Consider the following 18,344-nt stretch of genomic DNA (forward strand, 5'->3'; position numbering starts at 1 on the left):
CTACAGGTGGGACAGGAATTCCTACAGATGAGACACGAATTCAACGGGTGGGACAGGAATTCCTACAAGTGGGACAGGAATTCCTACAGGTGAGACACGAATTCTACAGGTGGGACAGGAATTCCTATAGGTGGGACAGGAATTCCTACTGGTGAGACACGAATTCTACAGGTGGGACAGGAATTCTACAGGTGGGACAGGAATTCCTACAGGTGGGACAGGAATTTGACAGGTGGGACAGGAATTCCTACTGGTGAGACACGAATTCTACAGGTGGGACAGGAATTCCTACAGGTGGGACAGGAATTTGACAGGTGGGACAGGAATTCCTACAGGTGAGACAAGAATTCATACACTTGGGACAGGAATTCCTAAGTTGGGACACGAATCCAACAGCTGGGACAGGAATTCCTACAGGCGGGACAGGAATCCCTACAGGTGAGACACGAATTCTACAGGTGGGACAGGAATTCCTATAGGTGGGACAGGAATTCCTATAGGTGGGACAGGAATTCCTACTGGTGAGACACGAATTCTACAGGTGGGACAGGAATTCTACAGGTGGGACAGGAATTCCTACAGGCTGGACAGGAATTCTTACCAGTGAGACACGAATCCTACAGCTGGGACAGGAATTCCTACAGGCGGGACAGGAATTCCTACAGGCGGGACAGGAATTCCTACAGGTGAGACACAAATTCTACAGGTGGGACAGGCATTCCTACAGGTGGGACCGGAATTACTACAGGTGGGACAGGAATTCCTACAGGTGAGACATGAATTCTACAGGGGTGGGACAGGAATTCCTACAGGTGAGACACAAATTCTACAGGTGGGACAGGCATTCCTACAGGTGGGACCGGAATTACTACAGGTGGGACAGGAATTCCTACAGGTGAGACATGAATTCTACAGGTGGCACAGGAATTCCTACAGGTGCAACAGGAATACTACAGGTGGTACAAGAATTTTATAGTGGGGACAGGAATTCTGCAGATGGGACAGGGATTCTATAGATGCGACAGGAATTCTACATGTGGGCCAGGAATTCTATAGGTAAAACAGAAGTTCTACAGGTGGGACAGGAATTCTACAGGTGGGACAGGAATTCTACAGGTGGGACAGGAATCCTACTGGTGGGACAGGAATTCTACTGGTGGGACAGGAAAGCATGGATTGGGGTTCTTTGCACTACACCTCTGAACGGGTATTCAGATTTGCGATTGTATGCTGCATGCTCCACAACTTCACCATCGTGAGAGACCAGCCCTTACCTCCAACTGTGAATCAACAAATTCAGGAGGAGGAGGAAGAGGAGAAGGTATAGGAGGAGGAGGGGCAGTGACCAAGAGAGCCTCTATTTGCCGAGCTCTCAGGGACCAGTTCATCGAGAAGGGGTTCACCTAAGCCAGATCTCCCATTCGCCATTCACCAATAGTCCCACAATCCTTACCTCTCTTCTTACAACTACCATCACATTGCCTACCTTCACTGCACACTGTCCAGAGGGCCTGGCTGCAGACTGCACCATCTCTGCTTTGGCTACAGCAGTCTGGGCTGGCTAGCTGAATGGCACCAGTAAAGGCACTGACAGAGTGGCTGGTGGGGGAGCAAACATGCTGTCATCCTGAGAGAGGATAGCAGGTTCCTCTCCCATGGAGCCAAGGCCATTCTCCTGGGGGCCACTTCTCAGCAGTCCTAGTACTCTACTGGAGAATAGAGTTTGTGCTGCCATCGAAACTGTCAGAATGGTTAATGAGACGCTCCAACATGGTGGATCCCACTGCATTGCTGATGGAACTGACTACTCAGTCCACATTGGAAAGAATGGCCTCCATATACTGCGCAAGTCCTTGTGCCAAGTTGGAGGTGGACTCCTCCATGCTCCGCCACATTATGCGCAAACTCTGTGGCAGGCTGCCCGGTGCACCAAGCATTCCCTGGTGAATGTCCATTAGCCTTCTTTGGTAGCCTGGCCCACTGAAGTCTGCATTTGACTCCTCTGCAGCAGAAGAGCTGGTACCTGTGGCCTCCGTCCCCCTGAACTAGCTCCTGGGGAATGAGGATGACCCTCCTCCTCTCCACTTCCAAGGTCTCCAGTGCAGCATCAGAGAACCACGGTGCCCACTCTCTCCCTGCTTCAGCTATTTGAATATCAGGTACCACAACAGTTCTTCTGGGCAGAACGCACCTCCCCTTTAAGAGGTGCTAGCTGCCTTTATGTAGCGCGTGGCCTCCCACTATCGGGCCCCCCTTTAATGCATGCAGCCAATGAAGTGATGGCTGCACGCAGCAATTATGGAAATAAGCAGGCAGGAGAGATTTTACGTGCTGCATGTATTGCTCTCAAATGGCGCGGGTTAACTGGGCACTGTGACCCCTGCGCAAATCAATTTCTAGGCCATTAACTGGTCATTTATCTACTATTTGCCATTCGTGGTGGCTTGCTGTGTGCAAATTGGTTGTTTCAACTGTTTCCAAAACAACAGAGCCAGAGGGCAAATTTCTCATAACAGATATGCAGCACGGTCACAAAATTACAAGGTGTGTTCTGTATAACAAAAAAGAAACCAATGAGGGTGAAGTGATGGAACTGATTGACAATCCCAGCATGATACATTCCTTAAGAGAAAATTGGGAGGATAAGGAAGGTGTTATTTTTATCTTATAGGCTTTTTCAGATATTTCCTGTAAGGAAGATTTTAAATTGCCTATCAGCTTCAGGTATTTCAGGTCTGCTTTGTTCGTTGAGTTAATTGAAGTTAGATTATAATCATAGTTATACGAGGAACAAAAGTCAACATAACTACCATGAAGCAAATGTTTCTTTTTACCAGCACTGAATTAGAACTCTTTGGGGGTAATTTTGACTTGGTGCGCTAGTTTAAAACGGTGTAGCGAATCGGCAGCCATTTTACATCTCTCCCGATTTTAATTTCCATTGACCTCAGTGTTCAGCTCACAGTTGGTCCTTGCAGTATATGATTGGTGCAAAACAATGGTCTTCACCAGTCACCACCATATTCGATGGGGCGTGTCACAAAGAATAAGAACAGAAAGTTCCATCAGCTGATTCGCTAACGCCTGTTTTGAGCACCCACCGAAGTTGAATTTCACCCCCGTTCCCACCCCCGATGTCTGGGGCTGGTACTTCTTCAGGACACAGAGCCCACAAATTTATAGGTTCTTCAGTTGAGGTGTTGCCATCTGTAATCCAGCAAAGGAGGACCCAGCCTTTTGTGCTAAGGTGGCCAAGTGGTTAAAGCAATGGGTTGCTAGTCCATTGTGTTGAAAAAGCAAGGGGGGAAAATTGGATAGGGGCCGTTTTTGGGTGCAGGTAGCGTGATGTGCTAGTACCCCGCGCCCATTGGCCCCTGCGCAGGCAGGACGCAAGTTTCGGCCCACCCGAGGACTTACCTGCAATCAACGTTCCATTCCAGGTCTTGTATGTGGAATCAATGCAATCACACTTTCCACCACCGGGGGAGCTCCTTTGCAAGGCTTCTTCGACAGCACCTCCCAAGCCTGCGACCTCGACCACCTCGAAGGACAAGAGCAGCAGGCACATGGGAACAACACCACCTGCACGTTCCCCTCCAAGTCACACACCATCCTGACTTGGAAATATATCGCCGTTCCTTCATCGTCACTGCGTCAAAATCCTGGAACTCCCTTCCTAACAGCACTGTGGGAGAACCTTCACCACACGGACTGCAACAGCTCAAGAAGGCGGCTCACCACCACCTTCTCAAAGACAATGAGAGATGGGCAATAAATGTCGGCCTCGCCAGCGACGCCCACCTCCCATGAACGAATTTTAAAAAACACTTGCCTGCTGAAGGTCCTGGTCTCGCTAAAGGCCTTCAGCGGGAGTGTTCATTCTGATCTTCAGGGCGCTTCTGCCCCTTTAAAGTCCTTCACTGCCCCTTCTACTGCTGCAGTAGGGATGCTGCCACAGCACCACTGTAGGTTCACACTTGTACTGGTGGGCTCCCTCTTGAGGAGCCTGCTTTACATATTCAATGAGCCTCAATGCAGGACAACAGGTCAGGATTGGGGTGAATATGGAGGAGCACACAAAAGTCAGGCTCCAATGGAACTCTGCTGATCGAAGAGAATCTCCTTGCCCGTGGCTGATGGTTAGAAAATGAGTTAATAGATTTTGTGGTTTCATTCTCTTTCTGTCAATTTGGCTCAGTGGTAACACTCTTGCCTCTGTGTCAGAATCTGAGAATTTAATCTTCACTCCTGAACTGAAAGCATTTGATGTAGACTGACACTCAATGTCAGAGGTGCAATCTTTCAGATGAAATGTTGAACTGAGGCTCTGTCCACTGAAGGTAAAAGATCCCATGGCACTTTTTCACAGGAGAGCAGAGAGATCTCCCAATGTCATGACCAATGTTCTACTCTCATCATTTATCTGCTATTTGCCATTTATGGCACCTTGCTGTGTACAAACTGGCTGCTAAGTTTATTCACAAAACAACAGTATTGCACTTCAAAAGTAATTTATTGGCCATGTATTGCTTTGGAAGATCCTGGGGATGTGAAAGGCACAATACGAAGTTATTTCTTTCTTGCCATGTTACTATATTATCTGCCAACATAAATACAACTGCATCGTTTTTGAAAGCACGTGAAGAGCCAGAGGGAAAATTCCTTATAATAGATATGCAGCATTATCACAAAAGTATAAGGTGTGTCCTACATAACAAAAATGAAACGAAGGATGGTAAAGTGATGTACTTGATTGACAATCCCAACATGTTACATTCCTTAAGAGAACATTGCGAGGATAAGGAAGGTGTTATTTTATTGGATGGGCTTTTCAGATGTTTCCAGTAAGGAAGATTTTAAATTGCCTGTCAGCTTCAGGTATTTGAACTCTACTTTGTCAGTTGTGTTAATTATAGTTAGATTATAATCATAGTTATATGAGGAAGAAAAGACAACATAACTGCCATGAAGCAAATGTTTCTTTTTACTAGCACTGAATTAGAACTCTATGGGGGTAATTTTGACTTTGTGTGCTAGTTTAAAATGGTGTAGTGAATCAGCAGCCCGTTTTACATCTCTCCCGATTTTATTTTCCATTGACCTCAGTGTGCAGCTCACGATGGTCCATGCAGTATATGATTGGTGCAAAACAATGGTGTTCACCAGTCATCACCATATTAGATGGAGCGTGTCACAAAGAATAAGAACAGAAAGTTCCATCACAACCAATCTTTTTGAACCCAACATTGTGGTGACTGGAGAAAGTCATTTCTACATTTGGAAAAGAGTTGGGTAAATAAATAAGACTGTTAAATTTGTGTATTTGGAGAATTTTGTGCTCAAATGAGGGACACCAACACTGAGGGATGAAAAAATTTTCCACTTTTCACACCCAGTGTCGGCCACGTGCACTTTCAAGTCAAATATAACATGGACTTGATTTGGACTAAAGCTTCTCCCTGCAGCACCACAACTTTTCTTAATCCCAATGTCAGAAAAGCACTTCTATTGCACCAGTGTGACATTTCCTCCACCAGTTACCTTAATGACGTCTCTGAATGAAACTTTTCTCATCAATTGCTTCTAGTTATGTGCAGATTTGTGCTGCATGTTCAAAAGAACTGTGTTGAGATAGCCCACATTCCCCCCATGTGAAGCCCTTGCAGCTGAAAGACAGAAAGGAGTTGTTTATCTCATCAATCTGAATTGGATTAGATCCTTAGTTCCAGGTATGGAAGGGAAGTGTGGTAATCCACAGCATCACCAGAGGATCCCCAGTTGCTGGCTTCCCTCTCATGGAGGGCTTGACTGTACACACGTGGCCAATAAGGCCCCGGAACACAAACCAGGAACACTGGTCAACAGAAAAGGGTACTACTCCATCAACGTACAGCTAGTGGCCGATCACAGGAACAACATCATGCAGGTCTGTGCAAGGTATCCAGGGAGCTGCCACGATGCTTTTATTCTCAGACTCTCCACCATCCCCCCACTATTCATCCCTGGGAGGAGTGTGACAGGGTGGCTGCTGGGGGACAAGGGTGTCCTCTGCAGACCTGGAAGACCTAAAGGAAGCAGCAGAGGAAGGAAGGCCACATCAGCGCCTTATGGCAAGAGGAGTCGGGGATCAGCTCATAGCTCAGTGATTCTGCTGAACTTCTCACATCCTGCCCTGAGTACTTGCAAAGAGCCCCTCTACATAACAATCATTGACACAATCTTCACCACTCCCTTCATCCTGCATTGAAGAAAATTCAAACCATTCAATCAATGACCTACTGACCATGCAGACTCAGAAGCTGCCACTGAACCACTCTGCAGACCAAAGTCCCATAGACGATAAAGGCGATCAATTTAATACCAAACATAATAAATGCCTTCCAATCATTTCTCACCCAGGTGATCAACCCATGGTACTTCTCTTTAAAGAAGGTTTCTTAATTCTACTACTCCTACGAGGTGCTCCCCTGGTGGCCTGAACAGAACTGGTGGAAGGCTGTTGTTCCTCATGTGCGGACTCTCAAGATGCTTGTGACTGTGATTTCTGGATTTTGAACATGTGAGGACTTTGCCAAAGGCTGCTGCAATTTGGCTGCTGCCGGAGTATTCTGTCCCAGCTTACTTGCTGGCACCTTGATGGGTACTGGTTTGGGGGGGGGGGGGGGGGGGCGCAGGGGCGAATGTGCAGACATCTTAACACCCTGAGAGAGGCTACCATGTACGGCTCCCATTGCGTCACTGTCACTCCCTTGGGGCTGGGGCTCATAATTTCCAGTAATCTGCGGGAGAGCAGATTGCAGAAGATGACCGACCCCTCCAAAATCCCTATCCATTCGATCCACCATTCTCTTCACTGTGGAGCCCAGAGTCTGCACGGCAGCTGTTTGAGCTTCCATCAAAGCTGCAAAGCGTACTAGCAAGGAGTCCTTTTGTGGGGGCACTGTTGAAGCATTCCTGGAGGTTGCCACACTCTCCAGAGTAGGCTACAGAGTGGTGATGCCATGCGAAATGACATCACAAAGGCTGGATGTGGATTCCTCCAAATTCTCAGCCATGGAGTTCAGACTCCTTGGCATGTCTTCCAATACCTCGTACAGCTGTCTGTGTGAGTTTTCTTCTCATGGCTGGGCCCTGGAAGTCCTCATCTCTGTTATCTTCAGCAGAGCTGGGAGTGGGCCTCGCCCTCCTGTGCTGTCTCTGCCAACGGTTGCTGCTGCTGACCACTTTGCTGGATATTTCTTCACGTGCAGACCCCTCTAGCTCGCTATCGATCCCACGCAGAGTCAATGTCTGAGCTGGTAGTTGGGAGGGGTGGAGTGTCTGAAGGTACATCCTCAAAAGGTTTGTCCTCCTCCAAGGTCTGTTCTTCTACAGGAGCTTCTTGTTGCTGAAAAGGCCTTAGAAGAAAGCGAGAAGAAGAATTAGGATGTGGAGTGAAACTGCACATGATCAGGCAACAGTGTGGAGAATGCAGATTGAAGTTCCTAAGCTTTCTGCATCTATGCCGAGCTTTTGAAGGGATAAAGTAATATGCAGACACTCTGCTTGGGTATACCACCAGTCTCCCTTGGTCCGATGCTCATGGCCCTGCCAGGGACAGCGATCTGGGCTTCCTACTCTGCCTATGTGAGGGTGATGTTGTTGGGAACTCCTCCAGTTCCTATTCTAGCATTATGTGCTGTCTTATCCTACAAAAAGAGTGAGCAACAGTGAATGTGTGCTGAGAAGGTGAGTAGAGATGTATGGGTTTTATGCATGTAGTGGCTGCGTTGGGAGGTGTGGAAGAAACAAGATGGAATAAGAATGGGGAGGTGTTGAATGTAAAGGGAAGTGTGTGTGATGTAAAGGGAGTAAGGAGTAGTGGGAGTAGTTGGTGTTTGTGCAAGTGTTAGAATGTGAGAAGAGAATGGTGCTAGTGTTTGGTGTGAAGAGAGGACAGGAGGAGGTGAGAGTGTTTGGAATGAGCAAGAGGAGTGTCTTAATGTGCCCTCTGAATGTATGTTGAAGGATGAGATGAAGGTGTGGTAATAGGTAAGAGTGGTGGGGGAGGGGGTGAGAGGTGACTTGTGAGGTGATGAGAGAGGTGCACTCACCTTTGCTGCTCTTGTGAAGTCATTGAACCTCTTTCTACATTGAACCTAGGTCTTGGGAGTGATGTCGCTAGCCCTGGCGCTTTCAGCCACCTCTGTCCTGGCCTGCTTAACATTGGCCTTGGGGATGCTCCTTTGGGTGCTGGGGAACAGTACTTCCCTTCTGGTCCTCACTTCCTTCACTAGGACCTCCAGGGATGCATCAGGAAATGGGGGCAGCCCTTTGACTCATGTCTGCAGTCAACAAGTCTTCCAGAGTTGTTTAATGAAAAATACAAGTAGGGGATGCAATGGTGCTTTAAGATGTGCATCCATGGTTTAAGTAGAGTCAGTGATGGCATCAGAAATTGTGCAGGTCACATGGATGGGCTGCTCGAGTCTGCAGGTGATTGGGAGAGACGCCCGTCCTTTAAATGTTAATGAGGCCCAGAAGTTAAAATGGCCCTGGGGGCTTGCCACCTGCCTCATCTCCCGCATACATGATACCCAGTCTGTGTAAAAATTGGCCCTAACATTGCAAATATAATTGCAGCCTTGGCTCAGTGCAGAAGCGTTAGAAGGTTGTGTGTTTGAGCTCCACTCCAATACTTGAGTACATCATCTAGGCTGAAACTTCAGTGCAGCACTGAGGGGTGCTGCACTGTTGGAGACACTGGGCTCGATTTTAGGGTCGGGTTACCTGCGGGTTTCCAGCGGGGGGGCCCCGAAAATCCCGATCTCCGATCACGTGACCGGATTCGGACGAAATCCCGGCCACTTCCGGGTACCGCGCTGACGTGCGGGGCTGCGCGCGCAAGCCCCGCTGGTGGGAATCCCGCAGGCAATTAAAGCCAGCGGGGTTCCACTTGAGAGTACTTAACTTGCTCGTTGTGGTCAGTTAATGAGCTGAAGCAGCTGTCAAAAGAGGAAGTGTGGGATTTTACGGTCAAAGCAGTCAGTTTCCCACACTGGGGGAAACAGGACCCTTCAAACCAGGCGTGTTGCAGCCAGCAGCCTGTGCCAGGTGCCACGGGGGAGCGCCCTCACCCACGCAGGAGGCCACCGCGTCACATAGGGCAACCCCTGCCCTCCACCAACCCCCGCCAAGCCAGAGGACAGACCGACACGAAACCGCAGCCCCAGTCCGAGGACCCACCCACCTACCCTGCACAACCCCTCACACCAACACCTGCCAGATGGGTGGTGCGTTGACATCGTCGGAGGACGAACAGGATGACCTGCCCCAGCAGCCTCGCAGTCCACGCCGTCCGCCTCGGAGAGGTGGGGCCCCCCAACACGGTGCTGCGGCACACCCACCCGCACAGGGTGTACAGAGCGAGGCTCAGCTTCATGGACCTCTCCGAGGAGCAGTGCATACGGAGGCTCAGAGTCAATCGCCAGGTAGTCGCCGACATCTGCAGCCTCCTTAACGACGAGCTGCTCCCTGATGGACCAAGCAGCATCTTCTTACCTGTCGCCGTCAAAGTCACCACTGCCCTCAACTTCTTCGCATCCGGTTCCTTCCAGGGTGCCACCGGGGACATCACCGGGGTCTGTCAGTCCTCTGCACACAAGTGCATAAGGCAGGTCACCGATGGGTTGTTCCGCAGGGCCTCCCACTACATCAACTTCGCCATGGACGAGCGCAGCCAGATGGAGAGGGCGGTTGGATTCCATGCCATGGCCGGCTTCCCACGGGTGCAGGGTGTAATCGACTGCACCCACATCGCAATACGGGCACCTCCGCATGAGCCAGGGCTGTTCATCAACAGGAAGGGGTATCACTCCATGAACGCCCAGCTCATCTGTGACCACCGCCAGAGATTCCTACACGTGTGCGCCAGATACCCCGGCAGCTGCCACGATGCCTTCGTCCTCAGGGAGTCCGCCGTCCCGCCCATCCTGCAGGCACCCAACGCCGGCAACGGCTGGCTCCTCGGCGACAAGGGGTATCCCCTCCACATGTGGCTCATGACACCTCTGAGGAACCCCATCACCGAGCCGGAGCGTCGGTACAATGACAGCCACACTGCTACCAGGTCTACAATTAAGCAGACCATAGGGCTTCTCAAGATGCGCTTCAGGTGCCTTGATCGTTCTGGGGGAGCGCTCCAATACACACCATTCAGAGTGGGACGAATCATAGTTGTCTGCTGTGCCCTGCACAACATGGCCCAACAGAGAGGGGTGCCGCTGGAGGAGGCCCCATCCACACCCGCCACCCACATTGAGGAAGGCGAGGGCGAGGAGGAGGAGGAGGAGGAGGAGGCGGAGGCGGAGGAGGAGGACGCGCCCGAGGATGTTGGACGACCCATGCGCCGAGCCGCGACTCACCGGGATGGTCGCCGGGCCAGGGACGCACTCATACGTCAACGGTTCTCCTAGAGTCAGACACTGCGAGGCGCTCGCATCTCCTCACCTGCACATGCGAGCGGCCATACCAGCCCCCTCCACTGAAGAGTGCTGCCAGTAATCCTGCACCCACAGCAGTGTGCCCAATGGGTGGCAGCAGGTGTTCGCCGTCATGATGGCCTCCACGGAACGCAACTACTGCACAAGCCGCGGAAGAATGGACGAGAGGTGGCAGGAGTGGTGAGAATAGACTATTTAATATGTGGAATGTGACATCATTTAAGAAACAAAGTACAAAATAATAAACACCCTGGTGTATTCCCTTTGTGATTATAAGGCCTTTGGAATTCTTCTCCGGGAACCCCTACGTGGTGCTACCCCTGTGGCTCCAGCAGAGGTAGTGGCAGGTTGCTCGTCTTCTTGCCTTGACCGGGTAGATGCTTTTGGCGGACGGCCCCTGGGTTTCGGTGCCCGTGAGGGCACCTCCACAGACTGCTCCTCCTGCACCGGGGCAGGGGCAGACTCGGCCACCTGGAGAGGAGGCACCATTGCGGGTGCTGGTTGAGAGGTGGGCGACGGGTGGGACGTGGGGACGCCTTGAGAGGCGTCCCCGCTTCCATGTCCCCGGTCACCATCATCCCTCTCTTGGCCTCGGCCCACATCACCCCTTCCACCCTGCTGGACGGCAGTTTGGATGGCATGTGTGAGGCCTTGCAAGGCCACCCCTAGTGTATCCCTCAGCCTGTTGGTGGCGTCGGAATGTTGCTCACCCTGAATCCGTACAGACGTTGTGAGGGCCTGCAAGGACTCGAAGTGGAGCTGTGCGTGACGCTCGAGGGAGGCCAGCCTGTCCTCCACCGCAGACAGTCCCGCACCTACCCGCGACACTGTGTCGCCGGTACCCTCCTGTGCCTGCGCCACCAATGCCCACATGCAGGAGGTGGACTCCTCCATCGCCTGCGCTATTGTGGACAATGCGCGCGGCACCTCTGCCAGCACCTCAGCAATTAGCTGGTGGCCCTCGACGACTCTCCTTTTCTCTGGTGGCCCCCTGGGTTCAGCATCTGGGTCCGGCTGAGCAGAGCCTGGAGATGAGTGCTCCCTCCGTCGCGGACCCTCCGCGGCTGCCCCTGCCACCAGGGTCTGCTCATGCTCACTCGTGCGCAGTGACTCACCAAGTGCTACCCCAACTAGTTGGCGAGGGGGACCCACCGAGGTGCGTGTCTCTGCGCTGGTGGATGGTTGGCTCTGATGTGACGATGCACCCTCAGAGACCGCCATGTCCTCTGAGGAATCGCCCTCCATGCTCGCTTGATCCAAAGACGCACCTGCAAGAGAACAGAGGGCACTTTGAGGCATGTGGACCAACTTGACAGTGCGCCTGATGGCAGGTGATGATACGGTCACTCGCGATCATGGGTGTTGAGTGTCAGCTTTCCCTTACCGGCCGTTTCGGCAGCGACACACTCGCCATCGGCCACCGACAGGCAATGTCGCGTGCGGGCGAGGTCGAGCGCCTCCACCTCTGCGTCGGTGAGCTCCACCACTTGCGGCGGCCCACCTCCGGTGCGTGCCCTTTCGCGGTTGTTCTTGCTCCTCTTCTCCTGTGAAGGCAAAACACAGATGTGTGAGTGGGTGCGTCTTGCATCGTGAGACGCATCGAGCATCGGTGTGGTTGGGTTGAGCGTGGCGCGGAACGGATGGGAGGAAGTGTGGGCCACGTGCCCATCCCATTGCATGGGGATTGGGGTGTGTGGTAGTGTTCGGGTGGTGTCAGGGACGGTGGGTACTTGCGTGCACGGCGAGGATGGTGAATGAGTGGCTGTGAGGATTGCTGATGGAGCGCAGTGGTGGCTGTGCAGGAGGGGGTTGTGATCTGCTTGGCGTGATGGTGGGGACGGGATGTGGGAGGGTGCGTTGGTGTACTCACCTTGCCAGACCTAGTCAGGTCATTGAAGCGCTTGCGGCACTGCTCCCAAGTCCTTGGGGTGTTGCCCCTGCTGCTCACCTCCGCCGCCACCTCTGCCCATGCCTTCCTGGTTGCGGCGGCAGGGAACTTGCGCCCATCCTCAGGGAAGAGTGTTTCCCTCCTCCTCCTCACGCCCTCCAGCATCAGCTGCAGTGCCAGATCTGAAAAACGGGGCGCAGCCTTTCCCCTTGGTTGAGCCATTCTCCCAGACCTCTTGCTTGCAGCAGGAGGGGCTTTGGGAGACTGCCCCTTTAACTGGAGCTCCTACATCGCGTCGACGGTACTGCGCATGCGCAGCCGGCCGGCACGCAGCTGGGGAGCGCAGAACCCGGAAGCAGGCCTTAATGGGTCCAATTATTCCGCGATCGCGTGGGGGACGCACACAATTACCCGTCCGCGTTTTCGACGCTCCCGGAGGACCACCCGCTGGGAACCCGCAGGCCTGCTAAATTCGAGCCCACTGTCTCTGGATGAGACATTAAACTGAGGCACTGCTCTTAGGTGTATGTAAAAGATCCTTGCTACCATTTGAAGAAGAGTAGGGAGGTTTTCCTACTGGCCTTACCAACATTTATCCATTCGAACATATGAAAATGATGGACAGAAAAAGACTCATTCATCCAACTAGCCTGTCCCATATGGTTGTGATGTGCTAAGCATCACGATACAGTCACTTCCTACCCAGCCAGAGCCATATAATCTCCTGGGAGAGGCGATGATAAAAACCCAGGCCAATTAGGGAAAAGAAATCTGGAAAATTCCTCTCTGATCCCTTTAGGCAATCGAAACTAGTCCAGGGGATCACTTTGATCTTGATTTATATTACAGGGTACCTAGCTCTTGTATGAGGTGATCTCTGCCCCAAACAGATACAAGTCCAGCTGCTTCTTGAAGGAATACAGCAAATCATCGTTTACCGCACCAGTTGGTAACCTGTTCCACAGATCCACTATTCTCTGGGAAAAGAAGAACCGCCTAAGATCCAACCTAGTTCTGCCCTTAAGTAACTTGTCAGCGTGACCACTGGTCCTCTTTAACCTATCCTGTTGAAATAATTGGTCTACATAAAAACAATCTAGTGGCTTCATTATTTTATAAACCTCAATCAAAATCACCCTTGAGTCTATGCTTTTCTAAAGTATACAGACCCAGTTCTTAGTCTATCTGGGTAACAAAGCTGTTTTAGAATGGGAATGAATCTTGTGTCCCTCCTCTGCATGTCCCAAAGCTTCAAAATTCCACACCATGTGAGGAGACCAAAACTGGACAGGGTATTCTAACTGAGACCTAACCAAGGTCTTGCACAAGAACATTATGGTTCCTCTTGTTTTGTAGTGAATTGTCCTGTGAATACAAACTAGAACTCTGTTTGCTTTAGCTATAGCCTCATAGCATTGGGCATGAACCGTAAGAGAGTGGTGCACTGTAACATCCAGATCTCTCTCTTTCACCAATGGCTTCAATTCTGTTCCTGGTAGGGTGCATATATATTTATCATTAGACCTGCCCACATGCATAACACTAAACTTTTCTAAGTTAAACATCATTTGCCAAACACAGGCCCTTTTCTCCAACACATTGAGATCTGCTCGCAGTGGTTGAGCTTCCTCTACAGTCCTAACACTCGCATATATCTTGGAGTTGTCCGCAAAAATGCGGATCATTTCCCTAACACCTATATCTGGGTCATTAATGAAAATAGTAAAGTGTAAATGTCCGAACACCAATACCTGCGGAACACTACTGATAACCGGTCTCCAAGCAGATCCAACCCCATTTACAAAAATTTCTACCTACAGGCATTCAGCCAATTCTGAATCCACTGCAGCAGATTACCACTAATTGCACAAGATTCTATCTTGTATAGCCTCTTGTGAGATACATTATCATAAGATTTCTGAAAGTCCAAGTAGACAATGTCTACCGGGTTGCCCTCATCCATTAACCTGGTGACTTCTCTTAACCAACACCACCAATGCGAGGAGCCAGATGTAGTAGGGATAATTGAAACATAGCTACATTAAGAACAGGACCGGCAGTCAAATATTGCAGGATATAACATATTTAGAAGGGATAGGGAAGGAAGGGGGGGGGGTGGAGTAGCTGTTCCAATTAGAGACAACATAATGACAATAAAAAAAAAGGACATAAGTAATATTAAGATAGAAACAGAATCCATATGGATTGAGACAAGGAAAAGAAGGGATTGATCACACTGGTAGGCATATTCTACAGATCAAATAATTAAAATAGTCTATCCACACAGACACAGTCTAGTTCCTTCATTATTTTAAATACCACAATCAAATCTCCTTGAAGTCTCTCTTTTTTAAAGTAAAAAAAAATATCTCTCTAAGCCTAAGGGATAACTAAGGGATTTTAAATTAGGTATCAATCTTGTGGCCCTCCTCTGAACTTTTTTTAGGGCCTCTATATCATCCACCATGCGAGAGGACCAAAACTGGACACAGCATTCTAAATGAGGCCTTACCAAGGTCTTGTAAATTACATTATGGCGCTCTTTGTTTTATTTTGGATCATCTTAGCAATACATCTCAATACTCTAATAGCCTTCACCATAGCCTTGTGGCACTAATAATCAACTTTTAGAGACTCGCACCTAAGTCTTTTTCCTGCTCAACAGACTTTAGTTTGGAGCCCTGCATGGTATCTACACCAGATAACACTACATATATCTACATTAAATGTAATTTTCCAGACGTGGGCCCAACACCCATTGCATCTAGATCTGATTGTAGTTTTTTTTCTCATCCAAGATTCTAACATCAGCACAAATCTTTGTATCATCCTCAAATTTGCTGAGAGTTCCCCCAATGCCTTCATACAGATCATTAATATAGATAGTGAAGAGCAACGGTCCTAACGCTAATCCCTGCAGGACTCTACTCGTCCCTCCCTTTCAAAACCCTCCTTTAGACCCCTGAGCAGAACGACTACCATTAATAACAACAGTCTGCCTATGAGAATGCAACCAATTCCTTGTCCACCCCAGGATCTGCCCTCCAATCCCACAGGACTCTACTGTACAAAGTAGCCTGTTGTGTAGCGCCTTGTCAAAAGCTCATTTGTCTGAGGGAATTGATTTGGTAGGGTCTTGCATTTTCAGAGACTCATGCACTATAGCACCTAGGTCTCCTTCCCACTCCGGATGGACAGAGTCCAAATAAATAGAGACTCTGTCCATCCGGAGTGGGAAAGAGACCTAGGTGCTATAGTGCATGAGTCTCTGAAAATGAATTCTTTGAAGAAGTGCCAGAAAGAGTAGATAAGAGTAATGTAATAGATGTAATATATTTGGATTTTCAAAAGGCCTTCAATAAGCTACCGCAAAGTAGACTCATGACTAAGGTCAGAGCGTATGGAATCCGCGGACAAATCGTGTTTAACTAACGTGATAGAGTTTTTTGATGAGGTAACAGAGAGGGTCGGTGAGAGCAAAGCGGTTAATGTGGGGTATATGGACGTTCAAAAGGTGTTTGATAAAGTGCTGCATAATAGGCTTGTCATCAAGATTGAAGCCCATGGAATAAAAGGGGCAGTAGCAGCACGGATACAAAATTGGCTAAGTAACAGGAAGCAGAGAGTAGAGGTGAACGGTTGTTTTTCAGATTGGAGGGAGGTGTACAGTAGTTTTCCCCAGGGGTCAGTACTAGGACCACTGCTTTTCTTGATATATGACTTAATGACTTTGACTTGGGTGTACAGGGCACAATTTCCAAATTTGCAGATGACACAAAACTTGGAAGCGTAGTGAACAGTGAGGAGGATAGTGATGGACTTCAAGAAGATATAGACAGGCTGGTGGAATGGGCGGACACGTGGCAGATAAAAGTTAACGCAGAAAAATGTGAAGTGATACATTTCGGTAGGAAGAAGCTTTCTATGATTCTATGACAAGTAGCAGAATGGATAGCAAGCTGGCTACAAAACAGAAAACAGAGAGTAGGGGTTAATGGTAGTTACTTAGACTGGCGGAAGGTGGGAAGTGGTGTTCCATAGGGATCGGTGCTGGGAGCACTTCTGTTCACCATTTACATAAACAATTTGGACTTAGGGATCAGAAGTTCAATTTCAAAATTTGCGAATGACACTAAATTGGGGGTATAGTTATTACTGAGGAAGACTGCAACAAAATGCAAGGAGCCGTTAATAAACTTGCGGACTGGGTGTCTAATTGGCAAATGAATTTCAATATAGGTAAGTGTGAGGTGGTGAATTTTGGTAGGAGGAAGGAAGTCACATACTCCTTATAGGGCTAGATGAAGTAGGATGGGAGGATGCTCATTGGAGCATAAAAACACCAGATCATTTGAGCCAAATGGCATGTTTCTTTGCTGTAAATTTTATGTAATTCTATGTAATAAGCTGAGTCCTCTATATGCATGATGAAGATATTTCCTTGAAGTAGCAGATGTTGCTGCATGAGGTTACTTCCTTCATTAGATCCTTCTAAGTATTTGTGTGGAGTCAGTGTACGGAAATACTGACCAGGGAAATAGTCTTAAGTGGGCAAGAGACTCTGATACCCATCACTACTTCATTGGAATTAGAGGTAACCTTGTGACATGGGTTGGTAATTAGTTGGGAGGTAGGAGATAGAGAGTATGAATAAAGGAAACGTTCTCTGATTGGCGGGATGTGACAAATGGTGTTCCCCACAGATCTGTACTGGGGCCTCAGCTTTTTATCTTATATATGAATGGCTTGGATGAAGGAATAGTGAGTTGGATATCCAAGTTTGCAGAAGACACTAAGTTAGGAGGCACAGTAAGTTGTGTAGATGGGAGCGGGACGTTACAAAGGACGAAGACAGACTAAGTGAGTGGGCAGAACTATGGCAGATGGACTTCAATGTGGGAAAGTGTGAGATCATCCACTTTGGATTGGAGAAAGATAATTGGAATATTTTCTTAATGGATAGAGACTAGGAGCTGTGGAGGTGCAAATCAATTTAGGTGTCCAGTAGACAGTAGTCCATGCCCATAAAAATATACCTGGAATACTGTTGCACCAGGTCCTCCCCCATCTCGAGAACGACCCTTTTTTGGATCTAGATGTTGGGTGGGCTGCTCAAAGTTGCGGTGGTCTGGAGCCAACGGGCTGCCCTGGGGTGCTCGTGTTCTGCCCGTAGCCCACCAGCTGCATGTTAATGAGACCCAGCCACCCAAAAACTGCATGGGGCAGGGAAATCTACTCCCAGGAATGAGGGTAATGGAAGGAATTTAAAAAGTTTGAAGTAGAAGGAAATTTACAAAATATATTTAGGGAAATTGAATCGCTGTTAAATGAATATGTGGATTAAGGGCAGTGGCTGATGAGGGGATTGGGAGGAAATAGGTATGCTCTCTGTCCTGATGAGGAGAAAAATATAAGGGCTGATTCCATGAGCGGGGGCTCCCGGCAAGGAGTGGCACTCGCTGGGAGTCCTGATTAGCAAATCACAACTCCACATTTTCTCTCTGTTAATTTAAATGGATGAAAAATCAGCCATTGTGGCCTGACCAGCACTCCCTGTGAGCGCTATGTTCACTGTTGTGCTAAAATTACAGTAACCTCCCCGCCCCCCCCACCCTTCTCATGGTCATAAAATTTCTGTAGATCTTGTTACTGTCATTCTAAAACCCCCCTAAACTTTGCTTCCTGTTGTAAAACTGCCATAATCAGGGAGCGGCCAATCACAGAATCAGCTCTCCATTCTTAAGCTTTTGCGTGGCTGAGGCTTGAGAAGGAAATTGTTACTAAAGATATTGAAAGTAAGAAAAAAACAATTGTATCGGTAAGCTTAAGTATATCTGTGTGAAACGTGGAATTCTTTAGATTTTCATTTTGTGAGAAAAGGGCAGATGAAAGGTTTTGAAAAAAACATTTGCTTTTGTGAGCTGTCATAGTTATAGAGTTCCAGCCAATGAAAAAGTGTGATGCCTGAGTCTAAC

The 18,344-nt window shown here is 49.0% G+C and overlaps 1 long non-coding RNA gene across 1 annotated transcript in view; it reads right to left on the reverse strand.

Moving 5' to 3' along the window:
• Positions 1 to 4,502: 4,502 nt before the first annotated feature.
• The window catches only part of LOC137344872 (uncharacterized), a 39,798-nt gene continuing 25,956 nt past the window's right edge, over positions 4,503 to 18,344 (reverse strand). Inside the window, exon 3 of the long non-coding RNA XR_010968482.1 lies at positions 4,503 to 7,397. This is a non-coding gene — a long non-coding RNA (uncharacterized lncRNA). The remainder of the gene's footprint in view (positions 7,398 to 18,344) is intronic.

Source organism: Heptranchias perlo, chromosome 28, assembly GCF_035084215.1.
Source record: "Heptranchias perlo isolate sHepPer1 chromosome 28, sHepPer1.hap1, whole genome shotgun sequence".
Lineage (NCBI taxonomy): Eukaryota > Metazoa > Chordata > Chondrichthyes > Hexanchiformes > Hexanchidae > Heptranchias > Heptranchias perlo.